Genomic DNA, 14,277 nt, shown 5'->3' with positions numbered 1-14,277 from the left:
GAGGGGAATGGGGGTGCAGCCCCATTCCCAGCACTCGGAGACGGGGATACACATACCTCCAAATCCTGGGTGCTGGACCACGGTTCGCAGCAGGGCACGCAGCACAACTCGAGCCCAGCCACATGAGGAGAGCGAGGAGAAGAGGGCCGGGCAGCAGCAGGAGAGGTGCACGCTACGTGACCCCTCAATAGCCACCTGCTGAGCACTCGCAAGTCGTACTAGTTCCTCCCCTGCCCTGACCCAGCCAATGGGAGCTGCACCTGCAGCGTGGGGGCAGAACACACACACCCCTGGCAGCCCCTAAGGCAAGGAGCCAGACATGCCGGCTGCTTCCCAACCAGGCAGCCACGCGGCATGGAAGCTAGCAGGGAGCCTGCCAGTACTGCTGCATGGCGCCGCAAACTGGACAGTCAGTTGCCTGGTCAGCAGTGCTGACCAGCGCCACCAGGATCCCTTTTCGACTGGACACCTGGTCACCCTATGCATAGGTCTTGCACTGGAGAGAAGAGCTTCACCCCATTTAAATGTGTTCTGGGCAGGGGTGCTGGAACAGGGGGACCAGGAGACTCTGCCCTCCCACTTTTTAGCGGCCATAAGGGTGAGGGACGGGAGGAGGGGGAAGAGAGGAGCGCGGGGGCAGGGGCTGTCACATGATTTTGAAACTGCCCTAGCCCTGACATAATTTAAAGCAGCCTAGAAGCTGCTCTAATTTGCAACAACTGACTGGAGTCACTAGGAGGTTATAAGCCAGCTGCGAATTGCTGTAAAGGAACAAACCCTGCACTTCATCCCTGCCACCTCACTTCATCATGCTTCCTCTCTCTGCTAGTGCTCCCTGTGCCAGTGGAGACTGGCACAGGAGTTGGCTCTGCTGGCTTTACACTAGTTGAGAATTCCCTCCAGCTGTGTTAATTGGCCGGCTGTGCTGAGTTATGTTCTCTTTGCACTGCTCAGGGGGGCATGAAGGGGCTGGGAATCTGGCCCAGAATATTTAGAATCCATTTATACTTCCCAGTATCTAGAGAACCATAGAGAAATTGCTGTGGCAAAACTGATGCCTTTACCAGAGTCCACCCTTATGAGGCATCCTCCTGTCTTAAAAGATGTCCTTGAAGTACTGAGTACAGTTCTGCTCCACCATTATTAGATCACCTCTATTCTTAAGCAAGTGTCCATTATGGTCTCTAGAGTGGTCACTTAACACAGGTTTTCACTGGATAGGAAAAGTACTGAGAAGGTAGCATCTGATTCAAGGCAAATATTTCCATGATTTATGAACTTTCAATGTGTACTTTTCATTAGTCATAGAGCTGATGGGTGCACTTCCTGTACAGAGCACAGGACCACAGAGCAAATGCTATTTACTAAGCTTTTATGCCTATGCATTTTTTATATTTCTCCTCTATTTCATCCTGGGGAGGGGGGGGTGAGGTGAAAAGATGTACTCAGAGAAACAAGATAGCAATAGTCAGAACCTCTCCCACAAACTTGTCCCAGAAAAATTAGTTTCATATGTAATAAACATAGTGTGCTACATCTGTCCCAAGGAGGAATGCTGGATTGAATCTGACTCCAGTTGTGAAACAGCTTAGTAACTGGTGAGATTGCTAAAATCCTTAATCACATTTTGTTGGTTGGAGGCTCCCATTTCTCCATGATTAGTTTACTAATGTGCATCCCTGGCCCCCTCAGCTGTTCACTTTGTTCATTGCTCTGGCACACAGCTGCTGCAGCTCTCCTTGTATCAGTTCATTTTCTTTTTCTTTCTCTCTGTTCTCCCCCTTCCTGACCCCTCCCACCTTCCTTTTTCTTGTCTGGGTGTCTGGCTTAATATAAGAGGCATCCACTGGTGACTTTGTTGTATTGAGCCACCTGAGTCGCTGCACTGTCATGGGAGCACAGAAGAGAAAGTTGGGCTTGAAGGTTTCTGCATGATCCTGACCCGCCCCTGCCATCCCCGTCCCCCCACATTAGCTGTTTCCATGAGCAGCTTCATTAAGGACTATCAATGGCTGAGGGAGGAAAGATGCATGGATCTAAATACAGCCAGAGAAGCACATGCTTTGCCTGTTTGGTGTTTTAATGCAGCTGTGAGAATACATCTACAGTGGTAAGAGGTGGATTAAGGATTCTCGATGCAGAAGGATTATAATAAAAGAATCAAAACGCTGACCATTTAAAGTGTAATCGTGTGTGCATATGTGGATTTTGGCTTTCCAATGTTTATGTCAATACTTTTCGTAGAAAATTAAATTAAAGATGAAACTCACACAGCTGTAGTCAGATGCAATCTTATTTTTCTAATATTCAAAGGACCAAATTTTGTTATTTGGATGCGTGCATAGGATCTCACTAACTTAAAAAAAAATAGTTTACTTCTTATACGTGCAGGATTTCAGTCTTTGAGAGCACAAAGCCAGTTCATTAAACAAAGAAATGTAAGCTTGTGACAATGAGTTTTCATTATACACATTATCCTTTGACTCTTTTCAGGCACTTCTTGTGCATCTGACTCACACGGAACAAGTGCCAGTTTGCCAATGGGATGACGATGAGATAGAAAGAGAGAGAGATTTTTCCAATATCTGGAATAATGATGACTCTCCTGGGCCTTTTTTAATACAAGCCCATGTATTTTTTAAAACATGAGGATTTATAAAATAAAAGTCTGAAGGGTTGATGACACAAAAGCTGTGGCCTAAAATATGAACAGCCAATAGTATTTGATATTGACAAAGGGAAAAGTGAAACATATGCAAATATTTACTCTTGCTAGCTTGGGGAAGACTAAATTACATCCCTCTGAGTCAGCTGTTTCCTGGGGGAGCTTCATCTCAAGTACAGAAGATGGTCCCTTATGACTTGGCAAAGGGAGGGCAACTTGAATTTCCACAGGGGCACAAGGGGTTGCCCAGGGAATGCTTGAATCAGCGTGAATCTGGCTACCCTGCTCACTGCCTCTGCTTAGACAATGCCACACCACCCACCCATATGCAGGGCTACCAGCTTTCATGGGAAGAAAGATTTGAAACTGGCTCAGTGTCCAGGAAGCCAGGGAGAACTTGGATTATCATATGTGTTACATTTAAAACTCTGTGTGTCCAAGCTTTTTCTGGTTGGAGATCAAAGTTTTTCACTCCCTTGTAAAATAAGGCATTATTTCAGATACTGGAAAACAGAAAAGAGCATAAACTCTGGCAAGTGTAAAAGTCTAATTTAGGCAGGCCAAAAAAGAATTAGTTTTTGTGTCTGTTGCAAGTTGCTCTTCTAAGTGCACCAGCCTGCCAAACAATCAGTGGGGCCACTGGACAATCGAGGGGTTATTTACAAGTTCCCATAATATAAGAACTAGGGGCCACCAAATGAAATTAATGGGCAGCAGGTTTAAAACAAATAAAAGAAAGTTCTTCTTCACACAGTGCACAGTCAACCTGTGGAACTCCTTACCTGAGGAGGTTGTGAAGGCTAGGACTGTAACAGTGTTTAAAAGAGCACTAGATAAATTCATGGAGGTTAAGTCTGTCAATGGCTATTAGCCAGGATGGGTAAGGAATGGTGTCCCTAGCCTCTGTTTGTCAGAGGGTGGAGATGGATAGCAGGAGAGAGATCACTTGATCATTACCTGTTAGGTTCACTCCCTCTGGGACACCTGGCATTGGTCACTGTCAGTAGTCAGGATACTGGGCTGGATGGACCTTTGGTCTGACCCAGTATGGCCATTCTTATAAGTTCATGGAGGATAGGTCCATTATTGACTATTAGCCAAGATGGTCAGGGATGCAACCCCATGCTCTGGGTGTCCCTAAACCTCTGACTGCCAGATGCTGGAACTGGATGACAGGGGATGAATCACTTGATAAGTTGACCTCTTCTGTTCATTCCCTCTGAAGAATCTGGCTTTGGTCACTATCGGAGGATAGGATAGTGGGCTAGATGGACCATTAGTCTGACTCAGTATGGCCAACTCCTAAACTGTTAAGTAGACTTATTTGTAAGTTTCCAGAACATTCCAGATGTGCACTTAGAGTAGTTTGGTGAGGGTACAGATTGGTTTTCATGATCAACAAAGGGATTTAATCCCTAGTATAATTGAAAAGCTCAGTGTCAACCATAACTCTGAGGCACTTCAATGGGGAGGTAATGTATTTTCATGAATAGGGTATTGGACTGGAAGTCAGGTGACCTGGGTTCTGTTCCTAGTTTGGCCACTGTCTTTTCTACTTAGATTGTAAGCTCTTTCTGGCAGAGACTTTTTGTTCTGTGTTTTGTGTAGCACCCAGCATAGTGGGGTCTTAGTCCTTGACTAGGGCTCTGAGGTGTCATTGAAATAATTAATAATAATAATAATAATAAAGAATGCTGATCCTCTATTATTTTTTAAAAAATTAAGATGTTTTCTCATGCTGTTTAAACAATAGCTTGGACATACTTGCCTTTGGTTTTCCTTTTCTTTTCCTCCTTTGGCCTGTTGATATCACCCAGTAGTATGGCTCCATCTTAAAATATCTTACAAATAGGGCTGTCAAGCGATTAAAAGAATTAATCGCGATTAATTGCGTTGTTAAACAATAATGGAATACCATTTATTTAAATATTTTTGGATGTTTTCTACATTTTCAAATATATTGATTTCAATTACAATACAGAATACAGAGTATATAGTGCTCACTTTATATTTATTTCTTATTACAAATATTTGCACTGTAAAAAAAATAGTATTTTTCAATTCACCTCATACAAGCACTGTAGTTCAATCTCTTTATCATGAAAGTTGAACTTACAAATGTAGAATTATGTACCAAAAATAATTTCATTGAAAAATAAAACAATGTAAAACTTTAGAGCCTACAAGTCCACTCAGTCCTACTTCAGCCAATCAGACAAACAAACAAGTTTGGTTACAATTTACAGGAGATAATGCTGCCCACTTCTTGTTTACAATGTCACCTGAAAGTGAGAACAGGCGTTTGCATGACACTGTTGTAGCCAGCGTTGCAAAATATTTACGTGCCAGATGCGTTAAAGATTCATATGTCCCTTCATCTTCAACCACCATTCCATAGAACATGCGTCCATGCTGATGACGGGTTCTGCTCGATAATGATCCAAAGCAGAGTGGACCGATGCATGTTCATATTCATCATCTGAGTAGGATGCCACCAGCAGATGGTTGATTTTCTGTTTTGGTGGTTTGGGTTCTGTAGTTTCTGCATCGGAGTGTTGCTCTTTTAAGACTTCTGAAAGCATGCTCCAAACCTCGTCCCTCTCAGATTTTGGAAGGCACTTCAGATTCTTAAACCTTGGGTCAAGTGCTGTAGCTATTTTTAGAAATCTCACATTGGTATCTTCTTTGCATTTGGTCAAATATGCTGTGTAAGTGTTCTTAAAACAAACGTGTACTGGGTCATCATCCGAGACTGCTATAACACAAAATTTATGGCAGAATGCATTTAAAACAGAGCCAAAGACATACAGTTCTTCCCCAAGGAGTTTGGTCACAAATTTAATTAACGTGTTATTTTTTAACGAGCATCATCAGCATGGAAGCATATCCTCTGGAATGGTGGCTGAAGCATGAAGGAGCATACGAATGTTTAGCATATCTGGCACATAAATACGTTGCAACACTGGCTATAAAAGTGCCATGTGAATGCCTGTTTTCACTTTCAGGTGACGTACATAAGAAGCAGGCAGCAGCATCTCCTGTAAATGTAAACAAACTTGTTTGTCTTAGCAATTGGCTAAACAAGAAGTCGGACTGAGTGGACTTGTAGGTTCTAAAGTTTTACATTGTTTTGTTTTTGAGAGCAGTTATGTAAGAAAAAAAAATCTACATTTGTAAGTTGCACTTTCATGATAAAGAGATTGCACTACAATACTTGTATGAGTGAACTGAAAAATACAATTTATTTTGTTTATCATTTTTACAGTGCAAACATTTGTAATAAAAAATAATATAAAGTGATCACTGTACACTTTGTATTCTGTATTGTAATAGAAATCAATATATTTGAAAATGTAGAAAAATATCTGACTATATTTAATAAATTTCAATTGGTATTCTATTGTTTAACCGTGCGATTAATCACAATTAATTTTTTTGAGTTAATCATGTGATTAATTGACAGCCCTGCTTACAATGAGTAGCTTACACGCATAAAGGCTAAGCACACCTGCTGTTGTTTCAGTGGGATGGTGATTTCCCTTTGGCTCACCTGGCGGAGCAGCTCCAAATATAACACATGTCCCAGCCTGAGTCACAGGCATCACAGTGGAGGAGCCACGATATCCTGGCCGCTGACTGGGAGCCAGTTGAGCTGGGTTCTGTTCCCAGCTCAGGCATTGACATGCAGTGTGACTTTCAGCCAAGTCTTTTCCCCATCTCAGATCACCTCGCTGCCATTGTAAAGTTCTTTATGGTTTATGGATATTAAGTGCTAAGTATTATTATTACCATCCATCTTTCCAAAGTTAATTTGTAATAGTAGGCAGCGATGATAAGTTATCAGCCAGTTACATCACAATTTATATTTATTTCACTGTTATATGTTCCATACTGGTAGCTATGGGAATAATCAATGACACTAAGAAAGGGACTAGCTTGACTTAAGTACACATAAAATCCTCTGGATTTCCATGCTGACTGCTATTATAGCAGGAGCAACTTCTGTCATACAGTGAGATTTACTCAGCTTTATATATTTAACTTATATATGTATATACTTGGACATGCCTCGCACCACGTGACGTTAAAAAGGAAGTCAATGAGATCAAATACTATATATAGTTTCAAATGTATGAGTCAGTAGCACATTTTCTAGCAGATTAGTCACATTAAAATTATCATACAAGAACTACATGCTTGTAGGCATTTTTGGTGTGTTTGCTGTTTTTGGAAAATGCTTCCTAGTTTATTCACTCTATTTTGTTGTGAAGGGGTATTTTTGAGTAAGAATCTTGGTACAGTCACTTCATCCAGCTATTAAAAATGCCAATCAAACCAGCTGCTGTTCTAAAAGCTATTTTAGATTATAGATAGATAATATTCCATTACTTGGCCTCTGTACAGAGGGCAATGTTAAACAGTTTTCTGATAATGAAACCTGACACGAAGATGGTGTGCTGATTTAGAAAGCAAAATGTTGAAAATATTGTTTATGATTGGAGGAAACTACCTGAAGTAGTTCAAGGCAGGAATAAAAGCAACTCTTATGCTTTGGGTTTGGCGGAGTAATTTTCAGTCATGGCTATACCAACATTTGGAAATTCCACTCGGATAGAGCAAAAAGCACCTCGATGGGATTTTCTTCTCCCTTGATTGTTTTGCTGTGGCTGTAAGTAACTGGCTGGTATATGGAACTTTATGGCACAGAATTTAAATAATAGATACTGGGGTGGGAAATGGAAGGAAAGTGTCAAAAGCAAGCATGAATAGTTCATATCAGGCGAGGCGGTGGTGGTGGGAATATATTCTCTTGCATTTCCCTTGACTACTTTTTTCCCCTTAGCTATTTGATTTATTTGGTTGCTATCCACAGAAATAGATATGTGGCTGGGCTCTGCAAAGGTTTTGTAACCAGGAGCCCAGCCTCATCATAAAGAACTCTTTCAGTCATCACTTAATTGAACTTTTCTTTTGGGCTGCCCATAAGAAGAGGTCAAAGTAGGGCATTTCCTTAGCCCATAAAAAAATAACTTGAAAGGGGGTCTGTGCTTCTGGAGCCATAATTACCAAGATTTTCAGTCTCTCCCACCTGAAGGGTTGCTGCTGCAGCAGCAGAGTGTGTACGTGCGTGCGTGCAGCGTGGGAGCAGCAACTTGAGAAACCCATTGCTCTTAGCTCCCTTTTTTCCCAGTATTAAAAAAGAAAAAGAAAAATTCTTGCATTGGATAGTGGATTTAGAACTACCTTGGACAGTACAAGAATGAACAGGCAGAACCACAGGAAATTGCAGCATTGGTCGGTAAGTTCTTTAAAGAAAACAAGGAGAGGGATTATATTTGCCTGACTTTAGGCAAGTAGTGAGCAAAAAAGTATCTTGGGTTGATATGGTTCTATTGCTGTGCTAAGAGGTTTTTACTGTGCATGTATAATTCAATATAGGTCTGAATGGTTTGAAGTGCAGAATGCTTATGGCACTATAGACCCCCTGCTTATAGTTTTCTATTAACTGGGAGCTTTCCAGTGGATTGTTTCTGGGGGTAGCACTTGGATATTCCTTATCCCAAAAGAGGAAAAAATAAAAAGCATTTAGTAGTTTGATACAAAATGTTGATTCTATAAACACACATGGATGCATTTTCTTTACATCTTCCTAGGAATACTATAGAGTAATATAGCATCAGATTTACATTATTGGGGTACAGTGGGGAAAAATAATCAATTTAGAAGTAACATATGACTTAGTTATATTCAAGCTAGATTACTGCGTGTGTGTGTGTGTATACATACGTATAACTAAAATTTTGAAATGTTAGACATTTTTAGGATTTTGTCTTCAAGAAGATAATTATCTGTACTGAATTTTTTGAAAGTGTTTACTTGAATCCTTGATGCAAAGATCTAAAGCCCATTGTATCCTTCAAAAAATGCATGCTATATCACTGTTGTAGTTTGATAGTGGGAACATATGGTTACAATTAAAATGTACACAAGCTGTTTGGTTCTGTCCTTTAGTAAATAATCACTGTTACTCCCTGTCTAGGTGATGTAATTGTCCGTAGATGTAATTGTAATCATCCAGTTTAAACCTCTGCCAAGGTTGAAATGTTGTGTCAGTGCTGCTGTCAACCAAGTCAGATACCCTGACTGGTTTGGTCCTCTCTTCTCATCTTAACTGAAATTAGAGAGTGTTTCTTGTACTTGGATAGAGCTATAAACTACAAAGATCCTCTTAAGATTGAGATTCGTAGACTCCAAGGCCAGAAGTACCCATTTTGAACATCTAGTCTGATCACCCAGGCCAGAGAACTTCTACAACATAATTCCTAGAGCAGATCTTTTAGAAAAACAGCCAGTCTTGATTAAAAAATACCAGTGATGGGAGAATCCACCATGACCCTCGGTAAAGTGTTCCAATGGTTAATGACCCTCACTGTTAAAAAATGTACGCCTTATTCCCTGTCTGAATTTTCCTAGCTTCATCTTCCAGCCATTGGATTGTGTTATACTTTTCTCTTCTAGATTGAAGAGCCCATTATTAAATATTTGTTCCTCGTGTACAATCTTATAGACTGTAATCAAGTCACCCCTTAGCCATCTGTTAAGCTAAATAGATTGAGCTCCTTCATGCTATTACTATAAAGCATGTTTTCTATTCCATTAATCATTCTTATAGCTCTTCTCTGAACCCTTTTCAATTTATGAGCATCCTTCTTGAATTGTGGGCACCAAAACTGGACACAATATTTCAACAGTGCTTGCACCAGTTCCAAACATAGAGGTGAAATAACCTCTCTACTCCTACTCTGGTTATACATCCCAGGATCACATTAGCTCTTTTGGCCATGGCATCACATCAGAAGCTCATGTTCACTTATCCATCCCCAATCCAAAATCTTTTTCAGATTCTTGCTTCCCAGAATAGAGTCTCCCATCCTGTAAGTATAGTCTACATTCTTTGCTCCTAAATGTATACCTTTACATATTGTTTGCTTATGCACAGTTTATCAAGTGATCCAGATTGCTCTGAATCAGTGACCTGTCTTCTTCATTATTTACCACTCCCCCATTGTTTATGTCATTTGCAAACGTTATCCGTTATTATTTTATGTTTTCTTCCAGGTCATTGATAAAAATCTTACGTAGCATAGGGCCAGGAACCATTCCCTATGGGGGGAAGCCATTGGAAACACACCCACTCAGTGACAATTCCCCATTTACAATTACATTTTGAGACCTATTAGTTAGCCAGTTTTTAATTCATTTAATATATGCCATGTTAATTTGATCTTGTGCTAGTTTTTTAATCAAAATGTTGTTTAGTACCAAGTCAAATGCCTTAGAAAAGTCGAGGTATGTTATATCAACATGATTACCTTACCAAACTTGTCATCTCATTTTAAAAAATCAAGTTAGTTTGACGAGATTGATTTGCATTAATTACATTACCTTCCTTTAATTCTTTATTAATCTAGTCCCATCTCAGCCATTCCATTATTTTGCCCAAGACTGATATATATATCAGAATTGGAAAAGGTGCAGAGAGGGGCAACAAAAATGATTAGAGGTATGGTACAGCTTCTTTATGAGACGAGATTTAAAAAGACTGGTCTGTTCAGATTAGAAAAGAGATGACTAAGGGAGTATATGACAGAGGTTTATAGAATTGTGAATGGCATAAGGAAGAATTACTTACCCCTTCACATAACACAAGAAGTAGGGGTCACCCACAGAAATGAATAGGCAGCAGGTTTAAAACAAACCAAATGATGTACTTCTTCACACAATGCACAGTCAACCTCTGGAACTCATTGCCAGGAGACGCAGTAAAGGCTAAAAGTAAACTGGGTTAAAAAAAAACTTAAATAAGTTCATGGAGTATAGGTCTATCAATGGCTATTAGCCAAAGTCAAGGACACAACCCCATGCTCTGGTTGTCCCTAAACCTCCAACTGCCATAAATATGTGGCACTGGCCATGGTCAGAGAGACACTAGTGGCTAGATGAACCTTTGGTAAGACCCAGGATGGCCATTATTATATTCTTAGGACTGGCCTATAATTATCCTGATCTTTCCATTTTAAAAAAATTGGCACATTAGCTTTTTTCCCAGTCTTCTGAAATTCTTTCATTTTACTGAACATCGACATTAATGGTCCAGTGAGCTCTTCAGCCAGCTCTTTTTAAAGCCTTGGATGCAAGTTTTCTGGGCATGTAGATTTTTCACATGTCTGATTTTAATAGTTTCTGTTTAACATCCTCCAGAGATATTAGTGGAATGGAAAGAGTGTTATCACCATCTGATGAGACTATTATCTATTTTTCCCCAAATACAGAACAGAAAGATGTATTGAACTCTTCTGCCTTTTCTACGTTATTATTGATAGTTTTACCATTTGCATCTAGTAATGGATCAGGATTATTTTTGTTCCTAGTATATTTTAAAAACTCCTTATTGTCTTTAACTCTGTGCGCCACAGATTTCTCCTTGTGTCTCTTCGTTTCCTTTATCGGTTTTCAACAGTTTCTCACTTCTGATTTATATTCATCACTATCAACTTCCCCTTTCTTCCATCTGTTATATATATTTTTTTCATAGCTGCCTTTACTTCCGCTCTAAAGTAGGTTGTTATTGTAACCAGCACAGCCTTCTTCTCAGTTGTGGGATTGTGGCTTTTGGGGGCGGGGGGTCTGTAAGGTGTTCTTAAATTATTCCCAATTATTGTTCACATTTTTCGGATTAAATTCTTCCTCCCATGATAGTTTCATATGTCCCCAAAATCCACTGGGCTGTTGTTTGAACACTGATGTAAATTTACATCTGATGGCATGTGGAAGACAGTATAGCTGTTTGTGCTGTCACTACATAGTAAGGATGGTGAGCTGTGAGAAATATTTGAAGTCAGCATAGCTGAGGATCCACTTCTGAATTTCCACACTGAGGCCCAGATTCTGCTCTCAGTTATTCTGGTGCAAATCTAGAATAACTCCATTGTGGCTCTGTTGGATTCATCGCCCAGACTATTTCCTTGTGTGGTTTAAACAGAGAAAAAAGAGAGAGAGAGAGACAGAGAGAGAGAGAGCTTGCTTTTTGAAAAAGAGAAATTGCATAGTGCCAGCAATCAAGACCAGCACTAATTACAGCCTGTCCCTCAGGCTGGTAATCAGTCTGTAACCTGTGGTGCTGCACTCTCTCTTCCAATTTTGGCTCTTAACAATTAAATGCAATTTAGATTCCAGCCCTGAACCTTATGAAAGTGGGAGTATTGTTGCTGCCTCCCCGTGTTTTCCTCTTGGCACCATCCCTATTTGAGAACTGAGAAAGCCATTCCAGGTGATAACAAAGGAAGCCTGATCCAGGCTCCTTCGCATTTCACAATGGAAGTGTTATGTACTGATAATGCATGGGCAAATGTTATTATTCCAGCTGCTAAATTAATTGTTACAAGAATTCCTTGGAGAGCTAACTGTAGAATAGATATAAAATTGATCAGCAAAACAAACAAATGAAAAAAAAAAGTGTGTGCCCTTCCATTACTTGATGGATAATACTGACCAAAAACTATCCTCAAAAATCCCCTGCCACACACACAAAAAAAGATTTTTACATGACAAATAAAATATAATGATTAATTGGTTAGTTAATGGATCAAACCCTAGCCATGTTAAAGACTGAATTTTGCTCTGCAAACAACAGCAACATCTGTACTCCTCTGGACAATGCAGATCACCACGCCCAGAGTAAAGCGCATGAGAGGTGGGGATAAAACATTCTTGGTGGAGGGGATCTGGCTGTGGAGCAAACTTCCAGGGAAGATCCGGCAAATCCACAGCCTGACTGTCTTTAGGAAATCTTACAAAAATGTCCTCTTCAAGAAGGCCTTTCGACCATAGGAATGACATTGACACGCTAAGAACACCTTCTACCTGTAAACACCAACCAACCAACCACAAAAAAAGAGAAAATTAATAAAATCTAAAAAACACAAACTCAATAATACCACCAGAATTCTTACCTGGAAAAGGGAGACTCCACAAAGTCCACTTGGAATTTTGTTTTTGCTATGGTGATTTTATGTGGAAGTTGCTTAGACACGATGGTGATGCGCAACATAGAATGTCATCAGCTCTAAAATTCAATGGCCCCAATGCTCCCTCACTAACCGCAGTGTGAATTAGAGGTAACGCCACTGACATCAGTGAAGTTACAGTGATGCAACTGGGAGTTATACTCCTTAGGCCTTTTGAAAAGCTCCCTCCATATTTCTGATATTAAAAAAGGATGCAGGAAAAAGATCTTTGAGCAGAAACTTGGTGTATTGTTTATCATTTGTGCCAGTTCCTGTATCTGAATGGGAAAGGGCACAAATGCACTTATGTTCTTTACAATTCATCTTTAATATGCATCGTAACTATGGTCATGATTTTCAGCTAAAGGTAAAGTAGCACTAAGCAAACATATACAAGATGATTAGAAATACCTCAAACATATAGGAAGTTTTGTGACTCCAGCTTTTATAGGAATACACTTAGCAATCAGTCTGAATAATTAATAAGGCGTAATAATAATGCAATACAACTTTATTCACGACTGTTTTATCTAGTGTTAAATATTCCAAAGGAATAGGATCTTCCACCATTTCCCTAGGAAGAGTATTCCACAGTTTAATACATCTCACTATCAGATGGTTTTTCCTGAAGTTCAGCCTAAATTTTATTTCTTCACTTCAAATAATTCCTTCTGGATATGTATAATAATATTAGGACTTGGCACTTTTCATCTCTAGATCCCACAGCACTTCACACAGACAGGTAAATATCATGATCCCCATTTTACAGATGGGGAAAACAAGGTGCAAAGTCACACAATGAAAAAACCATTTCAGAGCCATAAACAGAACCCAAATCTTGTCCATTCCAACATGCTGTCTCTCACATTTGAAAGTTTGCACCCTTCAGGGGTATGTAAATTGTTCTTATGAGCTCCTAGCTATACTTACACGTTAGGTTATCTGTTATGGAGGGACAAGTTTCCAACTAGGGATTCTAGACAGCAGTAGTGCAGTGCAATTGCTCAAAAGTAAACATGTCCACTGTACTCTAATAGCTAAGGAGAGTGATTTGTGTGTGCATGAAGGGGGAGGTAAATATGGGGCTTATAGAAACTCTATTGAGATTTTCATTGTCCAAGGCATTGTTCCTTTTTTAAATACATACCAAATTTTGTTTCCCATTTCTAAGTAGGACTTCAGCCATCAACCATGCTATTTTGCAGCCAACATGGCATTATTGCTGCTTTGCCTTTCTGCAGTAGACATGCTTTGTCTAGTGATGAGAGAGGGGCAGAATTTTTACCTGCTAGTTCGTGGTGCGGTCTTTCTTGGTTTGTGAAACTATCCAGTATTGCAGAAGAAGGGACAGAAATAATTTTCCATTATTAAATTTTAAAAGGGGTTTAAGATAATTAAGAGATGCTTCCTAAAAGTTTGCTAATGGATTTGAATGTTAGGCTTTTGGAGAGGAACTGGTAGTTGTCTCTCTCTCTTTGTGGCTTGGGGTTTCAATAGCCTTCACTATTGAATTATCTATGCACTTCCCACTCTGCATATTGAAGT

The 14,277-nt window shown here is 39.9% G+C and overlaps 1 protein-coding gene across 19 annotated transcripts in view; it reads left to right on the top strand.

Moving 5' to 3' along the window:
* TNS3 (tensin 3) overlaps window positions 1-14,277 on the top strand; it is a 426,838-nt gene that overhangs the window by 144,261 nt on the left and 268,300 nt on the right. The window lies entirely within an intron of this gene.

Source organism: Chrysemys picta, chromosome 2, assembly GCF_011386835.1.
Source record: "Chrysemys picta bellii isolate R12L10 chromosome 2, ASM1138683v2, whole genome shotgun sequence".
Lineage (NCBI taxonomy): Eukaryota > Metazoa > Chordata > Testudines > Emydidae > Chrysemys > Chrysemys picta.
Note: the sequence above shows the minus strand (reverse complement) of the source record. Positions and strands in the feature narration are given on the sequence as shown.